The following is a 27,025-nucleotide window of genomic DNA, read 5'->3' on the forward strand; positions in this document are numbered from 1 at the left end:
GTCTCTGTAAAGAAGTGTTCAAAGGCTAACTATAGCCTGCTCTTAAAGGATGGCAATGCACAGGAGCAGATTAAAGGCTCTGGGAGGTATTACAGTAACTAACCTGTTTAAGTTTCTTCACAAAATATTTCCCCAGCCTACTTAACCATGAAACCTTTTTTGAATGTGATTTATTAACACTTTATAGACTTTATTTTGAGAAATGCTGGTAAAAGTATTAAAATATCTGGTTTTAGTCACTAGGAAAACTGCCACTATTTCATTCAATTATTTTTGGCATCTATTAGTTGATTTGAGCATTTGTTATTTAAAATTATCATCTTTGAAAAGATTTAAAAAGAAAATATAATAAGATATTTCCTTAAATGTCTGGTAAACACAGCTTTTGCCTGCCTCCAAGTATTAGGATTTGTAATTGTATGTGGTGGGATTAATGTCCTAAACAGGCTTTGTGTTTTGAGCAGTGGGCAAAGTAGGGTGGTCATGGGAGTGTCTAAAAGGAATGAAAAATATAAGGAAATATTTTGAGTTGGGGTGCCATGTTGGCTCAATCGGTTAAGCATTCTGACTCTTGATTTTTGGCTCTGGTCATTATCTCACTCTTGGGGAGTTCAAAACCCACATCAGGTTCTGGGCTGAGTACGGAGCCTGCCTGGGATTCCCTCTCTCTCCTTCTCTCTGTCCCTTCCCCACTTGTACTAACTCACTCTCTCTCTCTCTCTCTCTCTCTCTCTCTCTCTCAAAATAAATAAACTTGAAGAAAAAGAAAAAGAAAAAATATTTTGAGTTGATCCTAACCCTGAATTTTGTGTTTAGAGCTTTGGCTATACCATATATTATTTTTTCTTTCCAATTTTATATTTATTCTCAAATTTTAAATATAGTGAAAGTTATATTGAAACCAGTGATATAATCATAGCCACAAATTATAATTTCAGGGGTATAGGATTTTGTGGTGGTTGGACTACAGACAAAGACATACTTACACTGCCACAAAACTACAGCAAAATTAGCTGGAGTAGCAGAATTTCATTAATTTCCCATTTAAAAAATTTGTCTTAAAAGGCCATTAATTTCCAGAGATATTATCGAACTTCATGAATAATTTATTATGTAGAATGTGATGAGAATTTCAATACAAGTTTTTGACCACCCATGAAGAAAATACTGCCTGCACATGTGGTACTTATCATTTATGTTCATGTTGTTATAAATGAAATAATTCTTTGAAGACAAAGGCATCTAAATCTAGAATTTTACCTAAGCAAAATGCATATTTTGAAAATATTTTAAATAAAGATATATTTTACATATAGTAATATACACAGATGTTAAGAGTAAAGTTGGATGAATTTTTATATACATATAAAATCTCTATAACCATCAACAGATCAAGATCAACCTTGCCAGAAAGTTCTCTTCTACTCCTTCCCCATTGATACCCATCCATCCCATAGCATTATTTTGCCTTCTACCACCATAAATTAATTTTGCCTGTAAAATACATATTTTTAACAATGTGTTTTTATTGTTAACAAATGTATAAAAAGGAAAAATTACTGCTTGCGTACTAGTTTGGGGCAAATGAATATAAAAAAGAGAATAGTGGTTATATATTTAATAACAATAATGATTAGGTTGTACTTACAGGCACCCAGGCATACTTTATCAAAGTGATCTAAAATATTTGCCAAGACTTTAGGAGTTGTCAGTAGCTACCGATTTTATGTATGCTTTGCCTGCAGTTCAGTTAAACTCATGACTGTTTCTGTATGAATAAATTTTTTATGTTCTTTGAGTCCATTATTAGAGGACTAAGAGTACAGGTGAGACAAATGTACTTCTGTCAAGAATTTTATAATCTAATATCTGTAGATCTTACATGCCTTTCATCATTCACCCTTATTTGTTTTATTAGGCTTTCTCTCCTAACTGGTATGTTTAAAGCCAGTCTAGGATTGGAATCTGGTTCTCCACAACTCTTACCCTATGGTTACATCAGCCTAGTAAAAAGAAAAATAAAAGATCTTTCCTTTGGCGATGGACCACAGAGATGTGGCCACAAAGCCAGATGCTCTTGCTCAAATGGAACTTTGCAGGCCCTGAACACATGGTTTCTGGGAAAAACCTAAAGGGCGTGATTTTCCACAATGTGTCTGCATAGACAAGATGGACTTCAGAGGCTGGAATGATAATAATTATACTTTGTATGGTCTTGAGTTTTCCTGCTTCCCAAGTTGGTTTTGAGAAGGAGCACAATGTGAATGAAATAAGCTCCTCAAGACAGAATTCTTTGGGTGCTGCTTTTCTGGCCTGCTGCCCAACTCTGAACACTAGAATTCTGTCTATAATTATCAGCTGGGGTTCAGGCTAAAGATCGAGTAGACCCTCTATAGTTTTAATCTCTTCATGCAATATTCTGTGCTGGTTGCTGCTATTTCTGGTCAATATCCCAACCCCACCTTACTCCTCTATTTCCCTGATTGAGTGTAACAAAAGCCTTATAAAAGAAATGATAATGATTTCTGTATCTTCCCTTTAATTTTTTAAATTATTACTCCATCTAAAAAAATTCTGTTTTTTTCAAAGATATTTGATTCAATCTAGTTCCCTCAATATCCCAAACTTAAAATTCAAGTTAAAAATGTACACCTAGAATTTTGCTTAGATATGATTTTTTTCTCTTAAGTATTCTTTTTAAACTTAATTTAAATGAATTCACTTAAAAAAATTTCTTTTGGCTTCTGTTATATGCTTGACACATATCCTAAGTCCTGGGGAAGCAACAACAAATAAGATCACAGTTTGTAAGGCAGACGTTCTCAGAGGAGCTGACGTCAGAGAGAAGGGGTAGATCTGGGAACATTTTTTCCTTTCTTTAAAAAATTTTTTTAATGTTTATTCATTTTTTTGAGAGAGAGACAGAGAGACAGAGAGAGAGAGAGAGACAGAGTGCTAGTGGGGGAGGGGCAGAGAGTGAGGGAGACACTGAATCCGATGCAGGCTGCAGGCTCTGAGCTGTCAGCACAGAGCTCGATGTGGGGCTCCAGCTCACAAACCGTGAGATCATGACCTTAGCCAAAGTCAGACCTTAACCAACTTAGCCACTCAGGTGCCCCTTCTTTTCTTTAAAAAAAAAAAATCCCACTGTACTAGGAATGTTGAGAAACACATGTAAATATTGTGGTGTGGCTGTTTCCCCAGCATCTATTTGTCTCTTCTTAGAAACCTTCCTGAACTTTCATTTTGGTAGCCACAACTACTTTATGCACCTCTGGCTCTAGGGTAGGGGAGGAAGCTTAGGTCTAAGATAGAAAACATATTATCATGTTCTGATCTCAATGATTGGTTAATGGCTGCACCACCATAATAAGTAAGCCAGGTTAATACATAGAGGACAAGAGACCTGGAAAGGAATGAGTCTTTGATCAAACCAATCATGAAGCCCACTGAAGACCTAGACTTTCCAGTTACATTAGTCAATAAATCTCTTTTGTTTTTAAATTTGTTTTATTTTACAGTAGATGTTAAGCTGCTTAACAAAGAAACAACATAAACTGATTGCTAAAATAAGATGATAGTTTATTTCTGGCGTAATAGTTTGACTTCACTATCTAAGCCTAAAGGAGCAGCTTTGTTAAATGAAGTAATCCAGGGAGTTAGAGTCATCCATATTATTACTCTGCTGCCACTAGGATGATCTCCTTTTGGGGATGGTTGAAGCTGGGTCACTGCCTTGTCTATAGCCCACCCTATAGGAAAAGAAGAAAGAGGGGTTAGGGAATTGTATCCCCAATATTTTAAGGCCAAAGCCTAGAAATGGGAAACATTACTTCTATTCACATATCATTGGTTCTAAGTTTCATTACCTGGCCATACCAAACTACAAAGCTGACAGGGAAATGGAGTCTCTACCTGCATGCCTTTCTAAAACTTGATTACTCAGTAAGAAGGGGAAAATAGACTTAGGAGATAGCTTTAGCAACCTGTCACACAGCTTAAGTTTTTTCTGTTCCTTATAACATCAAAAGTTCTGAGACATAAGAGGAGACATTCATGTTAACATTTGTATATAATGAGATAAGTACTATAGAAACCAAAAAAATGAAGCATTTCCCCCCCATATCTTTCCTTAAGGGTAAAAATTGCAATTAAAAGGAACTGTTTCTTCCAACATTATTAGTAAGGCAGATTTAAATCATTAGAAGTTTCCTGGGGAAGTTCAGTAATTTTCCTTTGACCTGTTGTCTCACAATTGTCTCTATCCTGATCTATTAATTGCTTTTCATTCAATCCCCTGCTTTACTTCAAAGTATAGTCTCCAGAATGGGAATCATTGTCTTTCTGAGCACATGCAAAACTAAAAATGTTTTCCAATTAATCATTACTTTTACCTGTTTAAATGAGCCTACAGAAATAGTCAATGGCATTTATATAAAAGTACTTCAACCAACCAAAACTTGGTCAATATTTATTATACTCATTGGGCCATCTATGTGTAAATGGCTCATTTTAGTCATATAATTTCCCTGTAAAATTGCATAATGGAATGTGTTAGTTAAAAACCTAAAGAAATGATGTTACAATTTTATTTGAAAAAATATTTACTTATTAAAAATAGCAGCATACCAGAGCATATAGGCTTTTTAATATACTTTTTTTCTTAAAATTTTTTAATGTTTATTTATTTTTGAGAGAGACAGAGACAGAGCGTGAGTGGGGGAGGGGCAGAGAGAGAGGGAGACAGAGAATCTGAAACAGGCTCCAGGCTCTGAGCTGTCAGCACAGAGCCTGACACGGGGCTCGAATTCACAGACTGTGAGATCATGACCTGAGCAGAAGTCGGACACCCAACTGACTGAACCACCCATGCACCCCAAATAGACTGTTTTTTAAAGCAGTATTAGATTCACAGCAAAATTGAGAGGAAAGTACAGAGAGTTCTTCTATGCTTCCTTGCTCCCACACATGCTCAGCCACTTTCATTATCAACATTCCCATCAGAGTGGTACACTTGTTACAATTGATGAACCTGCATTGACACATCATAATCACCCAGACTCCATATTTATATTAGGGTTCACTCTTGGTGTTGTACATCCTATGGGTTTTGACAAATGTGTAATGACACGTATTCACCAATATTATACAGTACTGTATGATCCACAGTATCATACAGAATAGTTTCACTGCCCTAAAATCATCCTATTCCTGGCAACCATTGATCTTTTCACTCTCTACATAGCTTTGCCTTTTCCAGAATGTCATATAGCTGGAATCATACAGTGTATAACTTTTCAGGTAAGCTTGTTTCACTTAGTAATATCTATTTAAGTTTCCTTGAGATCAAGATATCTCAAATATAGCCATCCCCTTTTTTATAATAGTCCAGCTGATAATTTTCACTTAAAGTCTTTTTTTTTCCATTTAAAATATTCTGATTCCACATTAGATCTAAATTGAGGCTTTTAAAACTTTGGAAATCATTACTGAAGTTTCCCAAGAAGCTATTTTCTCCCCTTTTGACCACCAATATTTTATTTTCATCCTTAATCTCAAAAGTTTGCTCTCCTATGAAGGGAATTTTCATTATAGTATTACTTCTTTTCAGACCCTATGGTTTATAGATAGACACACACACACAAGCTCATTTATTTATAAATATGTATATGTTTTTAAATTTTAAGATTTTAGTATCTTTAAAAATGACAGACCCTAGAAACCAGGTCTGTCAATGGCTGTTGCCTTTTTCATTCATCTTCCAAAGAGCTCTCTTAAAGAATTGTTTGTATAGTAATAAGATGAATTATAATAATAAACAGTACCTTCATTATTCATTAAAGAAAAATTCACTAAAGAATGATAACTATTAATCAATGTTTTATCAATTACATAATAGACCCTATGTAATGACTATCTTGTATATTGACATGGCATTAAATTTAATTCATATTGATTAGTGCAAAGATAAAGAAATAGAACTGTAAAATGAAATATTTATAGTCTCTGTCAGAATTTCAAGCTTGAGTATTTATTTCATGTCATATATTGTGTAAGTTACCAATCTAAGATCATAACATAATTTGGTGTCTGGGAAATTGCATAAGTTTAACAAAAAAATATACATATTCTTAAGTTGTTTTCCTACACTGACATGTAATTCTTGAATTCACATTACATTTTTAAAGAGGTGTATTCATCTGTGAAATAGTTCAATGAATACACTTGCACTTTACAAATTCACTATTTAAATATCAACGACAGATGCATTAAACATTGGACAACAGATTCAGTGGTCTTCAAAGTGAGACACGCACACACATTAGTTGCTATGCAAATTGAACCAGGGGGTATGTGGCAAGAAAACATTAGAACACATATTTCTTGTTAACTTTTGAAAATCTCATCTATTTAAAAGTTTTTTTTAATGAATTTCCATAATCTATAAAATATCAGTAATGGGAACACATACATGTGATTTATAAATAATTTTTTTTAATGAGTGTAGTGCCTTTTTTTTTAAGAGCATGGATCAAAATAAAAAGGTTGTAGACACTGACTCTAGATATAAAGCTCATTGTTCTCTGTTGTATGGCTCATACCTAATATAGTCCTTGACACAAAGTAGTTATGCTCAATAAATATTTGTGAATGAATAATTAATCAGAATGGGTAGGGAAGGGCTCCATGCATTATTTAAATCTTGGAATGCCATGGAAATAGGCCCAATATATAAATAGGCCAAGTAACATTTTCCAGACCTGTTTTTATTTTTTTTTTTTAGGACACTTAGACTTTTAGTGGTTGCTATGATACTAGATGGTCCCAGAAAGCACAAAGCCCTCTGAAATGCATTCCAGAATTGTTGTTGTTTTTGTTGTTGTTGCTTTAGCTTTACTGAAGAACACAAAATTAAAAACAAACAAGTAAACCACATAAGTAGTTGATATACTAGAATTCCATTTCGACTTAATGATGAAGAGGCAATTAGGTAAGAATTTGCTATTGAATCTAAACATGTTGAAAGGGAGCAAAATGAGGTGCTGACAAGGATACTTAACAAGACACATCTTCTAATATTCAAAATCTAAACCTTTAAAAAATCCTTGCAAGACTTTATACCTTTAAGTTTCTACAGGTTTCTTAGAGTCTTTAGAATTAAGTAAAAAAGGAGAAATAGATATTTAGAGAACAATTCTTTTTAAAAAGGAATGAGTGACAGTATGGTTTCTTATACAGAAATGATAGCCCTGTTATTTTGGAGAGAATGGTAGTATTTTCTCAGAAACCTGCAGTGTGGGCTTCAGCAAGAAATGAAAAAAATAAGATTTCTTATTGACAGTTAAACTTGAAGGTCAAAACAGAGAAGATAATTGCATAGGTATGCAAAGTCACTGGAAAGACAGTCTGAGCTGTCCCCAGATTGAATGAGTCATTATGTCGAAAGAAAGACTGTTGTTAATAAGGTGAGGGCTACTCAGTCAAGCAGCACAGTTTTCCTAGCTGCTAAGACTTCAGAGTATTTGACCTCAGATGAGTTCTAGTGTAGTTATGGATCCAGGGGGTATTCCCAATGGACTTTTGAGAGTGTTTGTTTTATTTTGTTTTGTTTTCAAATAAGACTTTCCTCATTCTGAGTTTCAGTGTAGTGTTTTTGCTTGCTCTGATTTCATCCCACCAAAGGGCCTTCTGAGCACGGGGCCTTCTCCTGATTTGGTTGCTCAGTTGTGTTCACCTACAAGAAGAAAAATATACTGATTATATGAATTTGGGTCCTTTGTAATTCCCGAGGTACCGAGGTAGTGGTTTCTTACAGTGAACTAATTAGATGGTTTCTGATGATGTTTGGAGTTCAAGCTGAGGAGGTGACCATGGTAAAGATGTAGGCACTCCAATCTATGAGACAGAGTTTTTGTTATGCATGAACTGATGTCTTCTTTCAGTTTGGATTCATTTTAGGAACCATGAAAATTGCTCAGGTCTTATGTTTCCTGAATGAGGACAAAAGCAAAGTATTTGGCATAGAAATGTTAAAAGGTTGGTCTGAATGCAGAATTTAGCAGTCCCGGGTCCTGGGCTCCACTCAGCCTCTGTTTAAAGAATTTAGCTTGGCTACCTCTTCTTTGTGCTCTCTCGTTTACCCCGAAAGGGATTTGTACACAAAGCACAAAGTACTTTTGTGTCTATATGAAAGAGCAAAGAAACTTGGACTTTGCTATGTTTTTTATAGGGGTGGCACAGCCATTTCACATTGTACATTGTACAGCAAAGCTCCCGTAGATCTAGCAGCAGCTCTCCTCAATGTTTTCATCCTTGGAGTAGCTGTTTAAAAATCAACCTGTCTCCCCACCCCCTTTTCTTTGCAGTGGTGCTCTTTCTTACACACACACACCCTAAATTTCACAGTCCTCAGCCCAAACCCTACCCCTTTCAAAGTCCTGCCTACCATCAGGCCTGTTCTCCCCTGAGAAGAGCAGTCTTATCTCTGAATGCCCTCCTCCTGTTGAATTGTCCCCGAGATTCTTAAGAAAAAAAAAATCCATTACATCAGTATAGCAATGAGAACAAAAACTTCCTTGGAAAGACTGAAATAATGTGTCATTTTAGTTTTAAAAATAAACAAGTATCAGTTGGATGATTTCTTATTTAACATAGTCACAAATTCTTTAAAAAATGTGAAAATTAAAGCAAAAGAAAATAATTATTTAAACCTTTGAATTCGGTAATAAATGATCCAATTACAGGTAAAACCAGAAAGGCCTTGAAAAGAATTCCAAGGGATGTTTTAAAATATCAGGCAATGAAAGAATACATAAAGAATTATATTTATTTTTTAGATTACAAAGTCAATTGCTGGAAAAGCATTCCTCTTCATCACAGACCATTATCCAGGTTATTGCATTATTATTTTTTTAATCATTAATTTGGTGGTCTTTCATTTTTCTATTATTATTACAACAGTACTATGAGGTCATTATACACATTTTCTCCCCCAGCTTTAATGAGATGTAATTGACATACAACATCATGTATGTTAAAGTGTACAATATGTTGATTTTATGCACTTATATATTGCAAAATGATCATCCCAGAACATTAGCTACCACTGCCATCACTTCACATAATTAGTTTCTTTTTTGTGGTGATAGCATTTAAGATTTACTGTCTTAGCAACTTTGAAAGGTTATTATGTTTTGTTTTTATTTTATTCTAAGGAAAACCACTTGACTAGTCTTCACCCACTGTTAAGTGATCTGACACTAGGCAAGTCATTATGTTTCTTTGAACTTCAGTTTCTTCATCTGTAACATAGGATTAATATTTGCCCTGTTACAAATATTAAATGATATAGTTAGTGTATGGATAATAAGGAAAATTTTAACAATTGGCCCCACAGTCCTTTTAGGGAAGAAGTTAAGGGACAGTTGCCTATGTGCTAGGTTATAAGGTGAGAGTTTGCAGTTTTTTCCCCCTCAAAATTATCCCTCCAAAAAAGAGAGCAACCTTAAATTCAAGTCTCATACATCATTCTTTCAATAGTTGGGCAACAAATAACTAGGGAGTATATGTCCGAAACAGCTTCAATCAGTGTTAATTTCAGTTATTTATAAAGGTCACCTGAGATTCTTGGTTATTTAAAAAAAAAAAAAAAGGCAAAGAAATTTAACCCCGCTACTATAATCATTATTCCCTAGGGTGACCTCTGAATTGTAAGTGTTGAATGTCATTGTAAATAAGGCTTAAGTGTCACTTTAAAAAGCAATAAATTAAATGGTTACATTATGGAGGACATAAACAACAAGTTGATTCTTACGACTTGGGATACAATTTCAGTTTAAGCAGTCTGGCAGGATTAAAAATGCTGTACTTCCAACTAGTTAGAAAGAAACGAACTTGATGTGTTTGGAGGAACTGTATCAGATGACTTAACAGTGGCTCTATTGATGGCAAAGACACTCATGTCAGTTGTGAAGAATTTTCATGAACTGTGAGAATGAGGATAAAATCCCAGTATTTTATAAAGCAGTATAGGTTCATGTGTGTTTTTAAATATGATTGTGTGATTCAGTTGATAAACTCAATACCGTAAGAAGACATTTGACTATTTCTCCTATGTCAATCATTTAATGTTGGCCAGAAATTTTTTAAAGGGGATCTTCTCTTTTGGAAAATACATTCTTGGATCTCTTATATTCAGGCACAGATGGTATCCTGATGGGTATTTTGTTGGAGAATTTGTGGCTCTAGACGAAAAGAGGAGTTTGTTTGCTCCTAAGAGTAGGGGGCAAGAAGTGAGGGAGGCAGGGAGGCTATAGTCACCCATAAGTATAGGGAGATGGGCAGGTGTACATTCCCAGTGTTGAAGAAACTGAACCACAGGAAAAGAATAGAGATGAATCTGTTCATCTGAGATTACCTATGTGCTGCAATATAAACCCCTTCCAAGTCTCTCATGACATCCTAGATCTTCAGAAATTCTGCATACTTTCACAAGCTTTGTGAGAGTAGAATTTTTGTGGAACTCAAGAAAGGGGATGTCTTGCATCTGAGTTAACACTGGAATTGGGCAGAAATAGCCTGGAAGCCAAAATGACCTTAAGAGTATGGAATATTCTCTGTTCTCTCACCTTGTACCTGTGGGAAATTTGAGGAAAGCTCAGAGCTTTCTTTCACCAAGCAGAGGTCAGGTCAGTCTCCCCCAGACCAAGCAGGAAGGGGGCACCAATGACATGTGTGAATTGGGAGCACTAACGCACTTAACAAAGTTAAGATATTATTATTACTTTCTGTCCAATAACTTGTATCAAAAAGTTAACTACTTCTGATACAAACCCAATGGAGTATTTTAAGTGTCCAATTCTATGACTTTAAGAAAATGTATTGTTTGAGGCCTTTGTGTATTTTTAGAACTCAGGTTTATTTTCTCTTGCCTCATTTGAGCCCTATTTTCAAAGAAAGAGTATTTGAGTAATTGATTATTAATTTGAAAATAAGTACTTTGTGAAATAAGAAGAGTGTCTCATTTTTCTGAAATCAAACCTGTCACTAAGTGGGTTTAGATCTTCTTCCTTAGTTTTTACATGAAATTTAAGTGCTTTTGCTAGGGCTTCACACTTTCTCAATTTTTCTGTGTACCAATTTTATAATTTACTTTTATTTTACAAAAAGAGAGGAAGTTTGACTTCATTATTTATGTTACCAGTGAGCTTTTCTCAGGAACATAAATACTAGGAGTAGAGAACATCTAGGTCATAGAACCCAAGTTGTGGAAGGCTCCAATAAAACCTTTAGGAGTATTACTTTTCAAAATTAATGGAAAAAGCTTTATCTTCAAGAATCAGAAGTTATTCTTAAAAAATCAACAAGATGGAATTAAAACAGGTTCTAATTTTTTTCTAAGATCTTCTTTATATATCTCTAGTTTCCATAATAAAAACAGCTTTTATCAGTTTTGGTCAATGAAAGTGGCATTTGATAATATTTGGTAAGAAAAGTAGTTATATGAAGTTGCTTCTGTTATTAAGTATTGATAAATTAGTCTTATTTGAGCCATTTTATTTCTTAAATAATTTTAAGCATGTATCTGTTTTGAAAGCATGCATCTAGCTTATGCAGGACTGAATAATTAGGGGGAAAATAAGCTGGACATGCTTTGTAGTTTACTGTCATATACAGTAAGGATTTATTTCTGAAAATATTTAAGATTTGAAGAATGGGGAGAGGCAAGATGCCACTTTTTTAGTCTCAAAGGGCTTTTACTGTGATCTTTATGTTTCTTGTTATCTTGAATCTATTTCTGTAAAAGTTGTAGTAGCTATTTTCCAAAAGAATTTGAGGCACAACTGCTGATATATAATTACAGCCATATTATTATGTCTCTTGGTATAATCCACTATAATCAAAGTTGTTTACTCCCTGATTATATATCCAATTGTTCTACCAACCATGAAACAGTTGCTATGAATGTTCTTGAGAACCAATTTTTTCCTCCTTCTCAGTCCTTCATGAAATCTGCTTCTGTGTTTATTGTAAAATCTTGAAGAACTTGTCTCTTAGACACTAGTTATCTCCTACATAAAATTTCATGTAAGAAATTTATTTTGAAATTTAGTTTCAAGGCCCCAACTTCCGATTCTGACAGAGAAGAATGAAAATTGAGGGAGAAGCAATCAGGGAGACGTAACTCAAAAAATAATTCTAAGAAAAAAAATTATCCTAGTAATGGCTTTCTCTCTGGCTCATAGACAGCTCTCTTCTCACTGTACCTTCACAGGGGAGAGAGTGAAAGCTCTGGTATGTTTCTTACAAGTACACTAATCCTATTGGATTAGTACCCTACCCTAATGACCTAATTTAACCTTAATTATTTCTATAAAAGCCCTATTCCCAAATATAATCACATTAGGGGATAGGGCTTTAATATATCAATTTTGTGGGGACACAAACATTCAGTTGATTACATCTGTATATCTTGAACTCTTGACCCAAGAAGGGCTGACAGTCACATCAGCAAATCTGAACCTAGACACAGGGAAGCCATATCTATTTTTACTATGCCAGGGAAATCCAGGAGGGCCAACTTGATAAGTGTAGTTCTTATAATACTATTCTGAGCCAAGTAATACCAAGAAACTGGAGTTCTGTTAAGGGCTCAAAAGAAAGAAGTCAGATCCACCTTTGGATTTTGGCTGAGAATTCCTGGGGATCAGGCACTACTTGCTCACCTTTTCACAAGGTCCTTCTAAGGAATCACATAGTGAAAGGCTACAGGCCTAGAGAGACCCATGCCAAGGATAATGAAGCCCTAGGATATAGCAGTCATCATGAGATCCTATGCAAGGGGTAGGTATGCTGTTATCTGCTCATTATCTAGACAGAACTGAAGTTAAACAGACCACTCACCCCTAACAGGCAAGAGAAGCAGGTTAGTCCATTAGATCCAAAGAGCTGGAAATTTTCCCTTCCTTCCTCTTCCCTACGCCTCCCTTTCCTTGTTTCCTTCTTCCTCATCTCTCCCTAGTTCTTACTTTTCTTCTAGAATACTTTAGGTGAATATTTGGCTAAAAGTAGGGAAGTCTCCCTTATATCTGTCAGGCCTCAAATAAATTAATAAACTCTTTTATACATCACTGAATAAAAGGTTCAAAATGCCAAGAGTTAAACATTAGTCAAGTTTTGAAATAAAGTTACTTCATTGTCTACTCAAGAAAAGGTGAAGTAAAGATGGATCTGCAGAGTCCTATTCTGGCTGACTCTGACCATAGTAGGACCAAACAGGAGCATTAGAGCTTTCATCTTGCCAGTGGGGGGACAGTGAGAGGTAGAGTGGAGTACAGTTTCAGTTTCAGTATTTAGCAAGCCTTGGGGCCCTGTATATTAAAAACTCAGGAGTTCCATGCTGATAAGTACCTGCCCCAAGAGATTGATGAAAGCCAGTACTGTTTCTGCCTCAATTTTCTGTTCAGCACTCCAGTTCTCTAGGGAACTATAAAGCCTAGTACAGCCCTTAAGTCTGGGAAGAAACGGCTGTTGCCCAAGCCTTGGGTTTTGGGCAGCTTGCATATCACAGATATCAAATTTCAAAGACTTGAGAATATTTTTTTGGGAAGTTTGGTAACTGATAGAAAAAATGAGATTTGTAAGAGAGGGATTTATGAGCTGAACTGGGTATCCATCAAGGCCAGAAGATGCAGGGCTGAGAACCCTCACCTGTGATAGTGGTAGGAGAGTGGGGAAGAGTAGGTGGAGAAAATCACAGACTCTGCCCCGGGAAACCAGAAAGAGGGAGTAGTTGTTTTATTTGAAGCTGGCTCCTATTCATTTAAAGTGACATCTAAGCAAACTGGATTCCATAGATAATTGTGCTCCCTTTCTCTCCTTTGGGAGGAAATTCTGAGAAGGAAAAATTCATCATGAGGAGGAGAATTGGCCCCCTTCAGCATTCTGGGGAGCTTGTCTGGGTCACCAGGCATGGGCCCAGTTTCTGCTCTGCTCTCCCTTACCCCAGCAGATCCATGTTGGACCAGAAGAGGGGCCTAATAACTTAGTCATCAAGGCTTCAGTGCAATATATGGAAAATTGGTGGGAGAGAGGGTGACTTGGGGACCCTTACTACACTTTTTCCAATTCCCCGTGCTGGGTTACATGACAGGGCCTGGATCCTGCATCTGAGATTCTGGTCATCGTCTGAGGTCTGATTTAATAAACTGATTACCTGAAGGAAAAATGCTATTTCTAGCTCTTCTGGGCTTGAGTTATTACTGCCCTTCCTCCCTAGAACTCCCAACATCACCACATTTACCACCACAACCCCCACATTGGGCCATCTTGGGTAATTTGGTTACCTTGAGCTAAACCCTAGTTTGCCTTGGCACATTGAATATTAAGTAAAATTAATTCTCCCTTAACCCCATTTTCTCCCAGACCTGATTCTCTGGTGAAAAATGATGATTTCAGGAAAATTGCAAATCAGATGGAAATTCTGGGTTGGCTGCTATAGGACTGTCATTACAAGGTAACATACACTGGGTGGCTTAAACAATAGAAATTAATTTTCTCATAATTCTGGAGGCTAGAAGTCCAAGATTGAGGAGTTGGCTAGGTCAGTTTCTCCTCAGGCCTCTCTGCTTGGCTTGTAGATGATTGCTTTCTCAGTGTCCTCACATGGTCTTTCCACTACGGATGCATATTTCTAATGTCTCTCTCTTCTTATAAGGACCACAATCATATTGAATTAGGGTCCATACTAATGACTTCATTTTAACCTAATTATTTCTTAAATACCATATCTCCAAATACATTCTCAGGTACTGAAGGGTAGGACTTCAACATATGAATTTTGTAAGGGACACAATTCAGCCCATACATGTCACTTATACACTGTGTGACCTTGGGAAAGTTATTTAACCCTTCTGAGTCTCAATTTCTACATTGTAAAGTGGGGAGAGGAATATCCACCCTATGAGGTTCTTATGAGAATTATATATATACTATATGTAAACAATCAAAATGATCTTTGGCACAGAGTAGACCCAGAGACCCTGGGATGCCAACTTGACTATTATGGAGTAGATGAATGTGTGATCAATAGCTTGTCTTATACAAATTGCTCATACTACAGTCTCTGTGTGCGTATGTGAATGTGGGTAGAAAACACATAATTTCCAGATAACTACTCATGCTTTTTAGTGTCTGATAAGAGTATGTATAATTTAGTTTGAGGAAATAGCCCTGTACAATTTCAAATTTCAGAACTGAAAGTTATAATCAAATTCAAGTGTTAAAAAATGAAGGGAGACCTGTTTTTATTTCACTGTAGTTTCTTTTTTTAACTCTCAACACTTTAACTTTGGAATGAAGCAGTTCAAATTATATTCTCTAATAGTCTTTGGTGTGCATTTTACAAATGGGAGAAACAGAGCAAAACAGAAGAAAGGAATGTACTATTGGTATAATGGAGTTCATTTTTCTTCTTTCTTTTTCAATATATTGTTTTTGAAGTGGTTTCCCACAGGAATAGAATTTCCTTCATGAAAGTTGAAATGAAACTGAAGAGCTCTTCACACAGAGAACACCATGTGATTCCAAATGTGCTTCCTATCCCTTTCCATGTTGAGACTGGATTTTCTGTGACATCATTCTGAGGAATGTGTGCACCATGGCTGGGGTTATCGTATGGGGCAAGGTCCATCTCAGGGAACAACAGCAACAAAGAGAAGATAAGCTAAAGAGAATTTGCTTTTCCTTAGTGTCCCTTGCCATGTACATCTGGTAATTTCCAGAGGCTCTGGTCAAGGGCTCATCTGGGGACAGGGCTGAGCTGAGCCCATTCTAATTTAGGTCATCAGAGAGGTTCAGGAGAAGTGCTCAGGCCTATAGTTACTCCTGTAGTTTGATTCAGGGGGCAAGGTGCTTTGGCCTGAAAAAGGGCATTCTACTCCATGGGCATGAGCACATCAAGGAGGAAAGGAAGGGAGGCCTTGCACTGATAGTTTGATGTCTTCTTCTGAACACTCTGGGGGCATTTTCAGGACTTTGCACTCATTTTTGGTAGTCTTTTCCCATCCTGTCTAATGAGATAGTTCTTTCGCCCTGGCAGCTAGTTTAAGTGCAGATAACTTTCCCTTATGCCTTCCATCTACTTCTCCCATCTCCCTGAAAGCCCCAGACCCAGGCCTCATCTCTGGGCAGTGGTTATGTCTTCTCACTGGTTTCTCCAGCCTTTCTCAAACCCATGTTCCACACTGGAACCAAAGTGTCCTACTGATAAAGCTCCAAATCGTTTTTAGATCCCATAGCAATGCCAGATACAATACAAGACACCCAGTAAATTTAATTTAGATAAACAATATTTTTTAGTATAACTATGCCCAATTCATACTTATTTTAAAAAGTTATTTGTTGTTTATCTGAAATTAAAGTTTAACTGGGCATCGTGATTTTTATCTGCTGAATATGGCAAATCAGGGCCTTACATACTCTAGCCCAACCTCGCTTTTACCATTTTGCATATCACAAGTTCTCTCTGTTGCTTAACTGCTTGCAATTACCCCAAACAGGCTGTTCAGTCTGAATTCCCCAGAACAGACCCTATGACAAGGCCTGGTGTGCAAAGCACTTTATTTGGGAAGCTCAGAACATACTGGTGGGGAGTTGGGGCAGTGACACAGGAAAAGGAACCCAGTGCCCACAGTTGGACTGGCGCCAAATCCCTGGGGAAATTCTGGGAAACACTGTGAAACATATTTAGAATTATCCCATCCAAGGGGAGAATAAATGGGGGAATTTACGTATCAGCTACACCACTCTGTCATTGGTTGAGGACAACCCTTGGGGATGTTATATTCCTTCCAGGTTTTTTACCAGCATTTCCCAAAAAAGGGAAGAATGCCCCTCTGCTTCCTGAGGGAAATCTCAGGTTTAGATGCAGATACAGGCAAGGTGAATGTGCGCTGGAGAACAGGACATTTTCAAGCCCAATGTACATGGGCAGGGTAGCCACCTGCTACACAGATAATACTTTTTCCCTTCTAGGTCTTTTTCTTAGCTACTGTCTCAGACTCCTCCCATCTCTCTACTGCCCTTTGTTCTACTCATTTTGTAGTATTCAATTTAGATGTCACTTCTGAATGAATGCCTTCCTCCTCCACCCCCACCCACTCATACATCCAAAATTCAAGTGCTCCCCACATCCTTGTGATAACTTCTATTACAACTCTGACTAATTTTCTATTACAATGTTAAATAAAGCTTTTCAGGCAATTTAGTTATGAGCATGTGTCGAGGTTTATTAGAACTTTGCTGCAAGGAAAAGACCTGTAAGAGTGTATATTAGCCAACTGAAAGATGATTTCTTGTAAGAAATTTTGTAGTTAGAAGAATGATTACATAATTGTTGTTGAATCAGATATAAAAAAGAAGAAAGAATGTTTGGTTAAAGATCACCAGATTCTAGGGGTAACTGAGTGGTTCAGTCGGTTAAGTGTCCAACTCTTAGGTCTTGGCTCAGGTCGTGATCTCATGGTTCATGGGATTAAGCCCCATGTCAGGCTCCATGCCAAGTGTGGAGCTTACTTGGGATTCTTTCTCTGCCCCTCTCTCTGCCCCTTCCCCACATCCAACCCCTACCCCCTGCTCATGCATGCAATCTCTCAAAATAATTAAATAAGCTTAGAAAATTTTTTAAAAAAAGATCATCAGATTCTTGATTGGCAGTCATCAGGGTAACCAGTCACTTGATTCCCCAGAGCAAATTTTCATCTATTAAAATCTGTAGGGAAATTGTTTAAAAATTAATTAGGAGTAACGCTTTCTCCCAAAAGAACATAATAAATTATATCACTCAAAACATGTTGTTGTTTTTTTTTTCTCAGACTGGGATAGCTTTTTCTTTTCTAAAAATGTGATTACATGTTTCCTTCTCTTTTGCCTCCCCCTAACTCCTTGAGGTTGATAACTATAACTAGTTATTATTATACATGCCCTGTAACTAGTACAGTTGCAGAGCCCTCAGTACACACTTTAATGGGGACTAAGTAAAAGTCAATCAATTTCTTATATACCAGCATTTAATAAGTAAATTTAAAATTAAACACATATTACCATTTACATTAGTACCCCCCAAATTTAAATATGTAGGTGTAAATTTAACAAAATATGCACAAGATCTATGTAAAGAGAACTACAAATCTCTGATGAAAGATATCAAATACATGCATACATACATACACATTCCATGTTCATGGATAGAAAGTCTCAATATTGTCAAGATATTAGTTCTTCCCACTTTATCTATAGAGAATCAATGCAATCCCAATCAAAATCTTGGCAACTTACCTTGTGGATATCAACAAATTGATTCTAAAGTTTACATGGAGACGCAAAAGACCCAGAATAGTTAACTCAATATTGAGGGACAAGAACAAATTCAGAGAACTATACTACCCAGCTTCAAAACTTACTATAAAGCTACAGTATTCAAAAAACTGTGGTATTGCTGAAAGAATAGAAAAGTAGTTCATTGGAATAGAATAGAGAATTCAGAAATAGACCAGCATAAGTAAAGTCAACTTATCTTTAACACAAGAGCAAAGACAATAAAATGAAGCAAAGATAGTCTTTTGAGGAAATGGTGCTGGAAAAAATGGATACCACATGCAAAAATATAAATCTAGACATAGACCATTCCTTACAAAAGTTAATTCAAAATGAATCAGAGTTCCAAATACAAAACAAAAGGCTATAAAACTCATAGGAAGTAACAGGAGAAATCTGGGTGCTCTTGGATATGATGACTACTTTTAGATACAACAACAAAGGTATTGTTCATGAAAGAGGCAGTTGATAAGCTGGACTTCATTAAAACTAGACTTCACCAAGATGGTAACGTAGATCATTCCTGACTTTGCTCCCCATCACAAAGAAGGAGAGCTAGCAACTATTCAAGATGAGAACTTCACTGAAAGAATTCTAGAACATGAGGGTGAGTCTAAATCACCCCCTACACCACAGAGACAAGACAGATTGCATTAGAAGGGTAAGAGAAGTGACTACCTAATGACTTTTTTTCACTTCCCTCAGGCCAGTGCAACACTATATGGAGGGGTTTTCCTTGAGCTATTAGGTCCTCCAGTAAGACAGAAAGAGAACCCAGGGGAAGACAACCAGTCTTCCCCACTGACCATTGGGGTTGCTTTGTGGGAACCTCTACTCTCATCTCACTCCATGGGGATTTCAGGGGAACCTTGGGGGCTTGACCACTGGGAATCTGACTTATGATGGAGAAGCAGGGAGGATCTTATAACAACAAGCACATGGATCTTGGCAGATCAAGTTTATACCTGCAATGATAAAGTAGTAATCCCAACCAATGGTTTTGCTCATCTGAAGAAACATATTGGTAATGCAGTCTGACTAGGGAACTCATTGGGGTGCAGATCTGCCTGATTTGAATTTTTAAATGAAGGGTATTGCTAGCCCTAGAGCCTTGTTTGCCCGTGCTCAGGCAAGGAGCTGAATAATGGCCCTGCCCACTATGGTGAGTATCTCCTGGTCACATCTACTGGACAGAGGAACACCTACAAGCTGTGTAGAACAGTAGTGCTCAAACTGAGAGGTGGGTAGGTAGAGCTTATCACCTCCAGAGCAAAGCCAGTACCAGGCACAGGAAAGTTTCTGTGCTATACATAGGCAGAAGGATTAATTCATAGCCAAAGCTGAGGGTAGCTCCCAACCCCTCCCAGCTAGATAGTCTGGGAAATTGAGAGTTGCCTGGAGTGACCCTTCCCCTTTCCTTGTTCCAGACAAGGGAGCTGGAACATAGGCCTACCTGCTGTGGCTCCCTGTCCCACCTGACTGGAAGAGCTGGCAAGGATGCCTGGCAGCTGTGTGCTGCAGTAGTGCTTAAGCTGAGACACAGGTAGGCAGAACCAATAGTTTTCAGAGCAAAGCCAGTGGCCCTTTCCAGCCAGGGAATTTGGGGCACAGGTTGGCTTGAGTTAAGACAACAAAGAGCTTTGTCAGTTTTACACCTGCTTCTCCCACTATGCCCATATAGAGAAACTAAATTGTAGCCTCACTTATCGCTGCATATAGCCTCAAGCCTGCCTAACCAAGGAACCCAACCAGAGCACATGGTAAGCTGTAGAGTCTATCCAATAGCCCTGCTTACAGTGACACTTGAACAGAGAGCCATCTGTGACTTTCCCTGTCTGCAAAGAAGAATTGGTGGCCTCAGCTGACAAGCAAATTTAGTGCACACTTTTGCCCGATTTGGGTCCCCAAACAATGAGCTGTACAAGCCCTAAGTCCCATACTGCTGACCAGTCAGGGAAGGAAAGATAATTCATAGCCTCATCTATTAATGAATATAGTACCCAAACCTAACCATCTAGTAAGTGTGAACAGAGAATCTAGACAGTCATGGAACCCATCCTACAGCCTCACTTGGGTAGTGAACCAAAAAAGCAGCCCTATTCAACTGTTCTCACCCAGTGGCACCACCATCTCCATCCCTGGCCTCAGAACTTGCACAGTTGCCTCACCCCAAAATAAACCATAATCGCAGGCCCTGTCTACCCAAGAACATTACCAGTATACATGTCCAGAAACTCAAACTGTTGACTGTTTGAATTTGACTGTTTGGAGACCTGTCTCTGCCAAAACAAACCTGTAAAGTCTGGAAGAGGAACCTGATTACTTAAATACACAGATAGCAACATAAGGAATCAAGGATCACAAAAAGTAGGTAAATATGACACCAACAAAAGAAACTAATAAAGCTCTAATAGATGATTTTAAAGAAATGGAGATATATGGACTATAAGACAAAGAATTCCGAATACTTTTCTTAAAGAAGTCTAGTGAATTCCAAGAACACACAGACAACTAAACAAAATTAGGAAAACAAAGCATGAACAAAATGAAAAGTTTGACTAAGCAATAGAATTGAAAGAAAGAAGGAAAGCAAGAAAAAAGAAAGAAAGAAAGAAAGAAAGAAAGAAAGAAAGAAAGAAAGAAAGAAAAAACATTCTAGAGCTGAAAAATATAATACTGGTGCATGGGAAGATGGCTGAGCAGGTATCCAAGTCTATGCTCTTTGTGTCTGGGTAACATGTCAGTCACCCATTGCAGAATAAGTTTTCAGAAAACTTGTAACTGATCAAAAGCTTTCAAATAATTGGAGGATAGAAAATGTAGTGACATCTACATATGAAATAGCAAACCCTCCCAATTATGGAGGGCACAATTAAATAAAAAAGCATATTATTCCCATCAGTCTGTGGGGTTAACATTGCCTGGCAGGTTACCAAAGAAGACTTTGCTACATCTGATTATATACTACATATGGATGAAAGCAATCTGAGATACTTGAATAGGAAAAGAAATGCAAATCTAAAATTGAACTACTTGAGAGTTATCCACAAAAACAATTTATTATTGAAACAATTTATTATTTATTATGGGAATGAGTCTGACTTTGAGACTATCTACTAGCAGTGTGTGAGGTGCTGCAGAGCCTTCTTGGAGAAAGCCTGCTAATGTCATTACCATTTCTCCCTACAGCCTCATGGTGAGCGCCATAGTCTTCACAGTTAGGCCACAGTTGTTTCTTCAGTTGACTCACTGTTTCTTTTCTTAAAAAAATAATTATAGATAGAAATCAGCTTTTGTGTTTGGCAGACAAATAAATAAAAATGTTTGATCCAGAACAACAACAACAAAAAAATTTTAAAGCATCAATAGAAAGGAGAAGTATCTACAAGGGAATCCCCATAAAGCTATTAGTAAATTTTTCTACGGAAATATTTGAGGCCAGGAGAGAATGGGATGACATATTCAAAATGTTAAAAGAAAAAAAAAACCCTGTCAACCAAGAATACTATACCCAGTGAAGCTATTCTACAGAAATGAAGGAGGGATAAAGACTTTCCCAGAAAACCAAAAGCTGACGGAGTTCATTACCACTAGACCTGCCATACAAGAAATGCTAAAGGGAGTTCTTTGAATGGAAATAAAAAGAGCCTAGCTAACATCATAAAAACGTAAAAAATTAGTGTAAAGGTCACTGGTTATGGAATATATAGTCAAGGGTAGATTCTGTAATTTGTAATTGTGGTATGTAATTTACTTACAACAATGGTTTAAAGTTAAAATAAATATAATAAAAATGTCCATAACTGGAATAATCCCTTGTTAATTATACACTACGAAAATATGTAAGTTGTAACAGCAATAGCCTAAAATGTGAGAGGGAGAAGTAAAAGTATAAAGTATGCAATGAAGTATTATAATTTTAAGATATTTTATGTAAGCCTCATGGTCATCACAAGGGAAAAACCTATAACAATGATAGATTTTTAAAAAGAAGGAAGAAAAAGATGGAGAAAGAGAAGGAGAAGAAATCAAAGCATATGGATACCAAAGGACATCAAAACATGAACAAAGATAGCAGGATAAGGAACATTGAACAATGGATGTACAAAACAACCAGAAAACAATTAACAAAATGGCAGTAGTAGTCCTTACCTATCAATAATTATTTTAAATGTAAATAGATTAAATTCTCTAATCAAAAGACGTAGAATGGGTGAATGGACAAAAAACAAGACCCAATGAAATACTACTTACAAGAGATTCACTTTATTTTCATTATTATTTTTTAATATATTTTTTTTTACTTTTAAGTGATTCTAGGTTTACAGAGAAGTTGCAGAGATGGTGCAGAGGGCTCCTGTACTCCTTGTTCAGTTCCTGCTGAAGCCAGCATCTCAGGTTTCCACAGTACTTTTGTCCAAACCATGGAAGTAGCATTGGTCTATTGCCTGATGCAAGGCTTTATCTCCCAGGCATCCTTCTCAGGTCTGGTCCAACCAGTCCTACCTTACATGTCGCAGTTCTGAACCTGCTCAGGGCTGTCAGATTTTGTCAGTGAGCCTCATTCAAGGTCTATTTGATGTAAGATAAGGTTCTGGGCTTTCAGGTAGAAGACCACAGGGATGACTGCTCTCATCAAATCATAGTGGGAGCATGCAATGTCTTGTCTAGAATTCTGGCCTGTGGCACGTTTGCAGCCATAGTGGATCCATTATTTCTCCAAAAGGTGTGAGCTTTCTTGAGAGAGTGGTGATCTTGTGTCTCCTGTATTTTTCTCTTTGGAAGGAAATGAGGGCCCTGCAGGTGAGGTGGTTGGTATTGTTTGCAGTTGGAGGGAAGGTTGGTATGTGACAGCTTTCAGTGGTGCCAGCTGTCATTGCATCCTGTTCTTATTCTTGGGACCCTGGGTGTTGCTTCACTTTAGCCTTAAATACAGACATAGACTGAGAGTGAAGGAATGAGAAAAGTTGTTCAAGCAAATGGTAACCAAAAAAAAAAAAAAAGGCAGGGGTAGTTACATCAGATAAAATAGATTTTAAACTAAAAATAGTAAAGAGAGCCAAGATCATTACATGATAATAAAGTGGTCAGTTCATCAAGAGGATATAACAATTGTAAATATATATGTGCCCAAAACCTGAACACCTAAGTATATAAAGCAAAACTAACCAAAAAGAGAAATGATAATAGTAGAGTACTTTAATTCTTCACACTATACAATGGATAGACCATCCAGACAGAATCAATGAAGAAAGAGCAGATTTGAACAAATTATTGACCAAGTGGATTTAACAGACATACATAATATTCTACCTAACAGCAGCGGAATATGCCTTCTTCTCAAGTGTACATGGAAAAATTTCTAAGATAACCATATATTAGACCAGAAGACATGTCTTAGAAAATTCAAGAAGATTGAAATCATACCAAATATCCTCTCTGACCATAATAGCATAAAACTATAAATTGGTAACAGGAAGAAAACCGGACAATTCATAAATACATGGGAATTAAACACTCCCCTTAAAAACCAATGGATCAAAGAAATTAAAGAGGGATAAACAAGTTTCTAGAAACAAATGAAAATGGAAACATAATATACCAGAACTCATGGGATGCACCAAAGGTATTTTAAGGAGAGAAGGTCATAACAATAAACATCTATATTAAGAAGCAATAAAAATTTCAAATAAGCAACCTAGCTCTATGCCTTAAGGAACTAAAAAAAGAAGAAAAGGCTGAACCTGAAGTTAGTAGGAGAAAGGAAATAGTAAAGATTAGCACAGAAATAAGTGAAGTCAAGAACAGAAAATCAATAGAAAAGATTAACCAAACTAAGAGTTGTTTTTTGAAAAGGTGAACAAAACTGACAAATCCTTACCTAGACTAATGAAAAAACAGGATCCAAATCAACAAAATTATAAATGAAAAAGGAGACATTACAAGCCGATACCCCAGAAATACAAAGAATCATAAAAATGCACTATGAACAACTGTATACCAACATATTAGACACCTAGGAGAAATGAAAAATTCTTATAAATATATAACTTACCAAGACTGAACTGGGAAAAAGTAGAAAATCTGAATAGATCAGTTAGTAGTAAGGTTATCAAATTGCTAATCAAAAATTTCCCAACAAAGAAAAGGCCAGGAATTCAAAGCTTCACTGGTGAATTTTACCAAACAATTAAAGAAGAATTAACACCAGTCTTTGTCAAAATCTTCAGAAAAAAAGAAATCAAAAAGGAGGGAACATTCCCAAATTTATTTTAAGAGGCCAGTGTTATCCAAAGCCAGAAAAGGTATCCCTGATGAATATAGATGAAAAAACTCCCAATAAAATACTAGCAAACCAAATTCAGAAGCACTTCAAAAAAGGTTCATTCACCATAATCAAATAGGATTATTTCCTGGGATGTAAGGATGGTTCAACATACACAAATCAATTCATGTGATACATCACATTAATTGAAGAAAAAAAAAAAAAACCCTAAGTATGATCATCTCAATGGATTCAGAAAAAGCATTTTTAGAAAATTTAACATACATTCATGATAAAAACTCTTAACAAATTACACATAGAAGGAACATATCTCAGCATAAAGTCCATATATGACAAGCCCACAACTAACATCATATTCAATGGTGAAAGTTTAAAAGCTTTTCCTCTGAGATCAGGAACAAGACAAGGATGCTCACTGTCACCATTTCTAGTCAAAATAGTACTGGCATTCCTAGCTAGAGCAATCAGGCAAGAAAAATAAATAAAACAATCATAATGGGAAATGAAGAAGTAAAATTATCTTTATTTGCAGATGACATACTGCGTATAGAAAATCCTAAAGCCTCAACCGTTAGATTTAATCAATGAATTCAGTAAAGTTGCAAGATAAAAAATAACATACAAAAATCTGAAAAAGAATTAAATTGATCCTCTTTACAGTAGCCATCAAAACAGTTAAAAAATCAGGAAAAAAAATAATCAAGGAGGTGACAGTTCTCTACTCTGAAAACTATAAGACACTTATGAAAGAAATCAAAGAACACAAATAAATGGAAAGGTATCTCATGTTCATGGATTGGAAGAATTGATATTAATTAATTAATATTGTTAAAATGTTAATACTGACCAAAGCCATTTGTAGATTCAATGAAATCTCTGTTAGGATTCCAATGGCATTTTTTACAGAGTAGAGGAAATTCACACTAAAATTTTTATGGAACTTATAGATCCCAAATAGCCAAAGAAATCCTGAGAAAGAACAATGCAGGAGGCATAACACTTTTTATTTCAAGCTATACTATAAAGCTATAATATAACAACAACAACAACAACAATAACAAAACAATTATACTGGCATATAAACAGACACATAGACCAGTGGAATAGAATAAAAAACCCAGAAATAAACCAGAGCATATATAGTCAACTAATATTTGACATGGGAACCAAGAATACTCAATGGAGAAAAGACAGTCTCTTCAATAAATAGTGTAGGGATAATTGGATATTCAAAAGAATGAAACTGGACCCCAATCTTACGCTACTCACAAAAGTTATCTTGAAATGGATTAAGAACTTAAATATAATACCTGAAACTATGAAAGTCCTAGAAGAAAACATAGGAATAAAACTTCTTGACCTGGATCTTGGTAATGATATTTTGTTTTTGAATTTAATTTAATTTAAAATTCCAGTATAGTTAAAATACAGTGTTATATTATTTTCAGGTGCATAAATAGCAATTCACCAGTCCCATACATCACCCAGTGCTCATCACAGCAAGTGCACTTCTTAATCCCCATCACCTATTTCACCCATCCCCTTTACCCCCCCTCTGGTAACTATGAGTTTGTTCTTTATAGTTAAGAGTCTGTTTATTGGTTTCTCTCTCTCTTTTTTTTCTTTGCTCATTTGTTTTGTTTCTCAAATTCCACATATAAGTGAAATCATATGGTGTTGTCTTTCTCTGACTTATTTCACTTAGCATTATACTCTCACTCCATTGATGTCATTGCAAATGGTGTATTTCATTCTTTTTTATGGCTAAATAATATCCCATTGTGCATATGTGTATATGTGGGTATATAATGTGGGTGGGCATATATATATATATGTGTGTGTGTATATGTATATATATGCATACGTATATATGTATATATATATGCATAGGTATATATGCATATATATATACCACATCTTTTTTATTCATTCATCTACCGATGGACACTTAGATTCCTTCCATAATTTGGCTATTACAAGTCATGCTGCTATAAAGATAGGAGTGCATGTATCCCTTTGAATCAGTGTTTTTGTATACTTGGGTAAATACCAGTAGGGAGATTACTGGATCATAAGGTAGTTCTATTTTTAACTTTTTGAAGAACCTCTATACTGTTTTCCAGAGTGGCTGCACCAGTTTGCATTCCCACCAACACTGCATGAGAGTTCCTTTTTCTCCACATCCTTACCAATACATGTTGTTTCTTATATTGTTGATTTTACCCATTCTGACAGGTGTGAGGTGATATCTCAGTGTAGTTTTGATTTACATTTCCCTGATGGATATGACGCCTAAATCACAATCAACTAAATAAAAAAATAATAATAATAAATGAGTGGGACTACATCAAACTAAAAAAGCTT

At 36.2% G+C, this 27,025-nt stretch overlaps 1 protein-coding gene, 1 long non-coding RNA gene and 1 pseudogene across 16 annotated transcripts in view; 2 read left to right on the forward strand and 1 right to left on the reverse strand.

Annotated features, from left to right (window-relative positions):
* Nucleotides 1-27,025, forward strand: part of SLC9A9 (solute carrier family 9 member A9) — a 698,450-nt gene that overhangs the window by 38,620 nt on the left and 632,805 nt on the right. The window lies entirely within an intron of this gene.
* Nucleotides 3,559-27,025, reverse strand: part of LOC128315290 (uncharacterized) — a 43,814-nt gene continuing 20,347 nt past the window's right edge. Inside the window, exon 2 of the long non-coding RNA XR_008297957.1 lies at nucleotides 3,559-3,752. This is a non-coding gene — a long non-coding RNA (uncharacterized LOC128315290). The remainder of the gene's footprint in view (nucleotides 3,753-27,025) is intronic.
* On the forward strand, nucleotides 21,067-26,483 carry LOC128315287 (low molecular weight phosphotyrosine protein phosphatase-like; annotated as a pseudogene).

The sequence above is a fragment of the Acinonyx jubatus genome, chromosome C2 (assembly GCF_027475565.1).
Source record: "Acinonyx jubatus isolate Ajub_Pintada_27869175 chromosome C2, VMU_Ajub_asm_v1.0, whole genome shotgun sequence".
Classification (NCBI taxonomy): Eukaryota; Metazoa; Chordata; class Mammalia; order Carnivora; family Felidae; genus Acinonyx; species Acinonyx jubatus.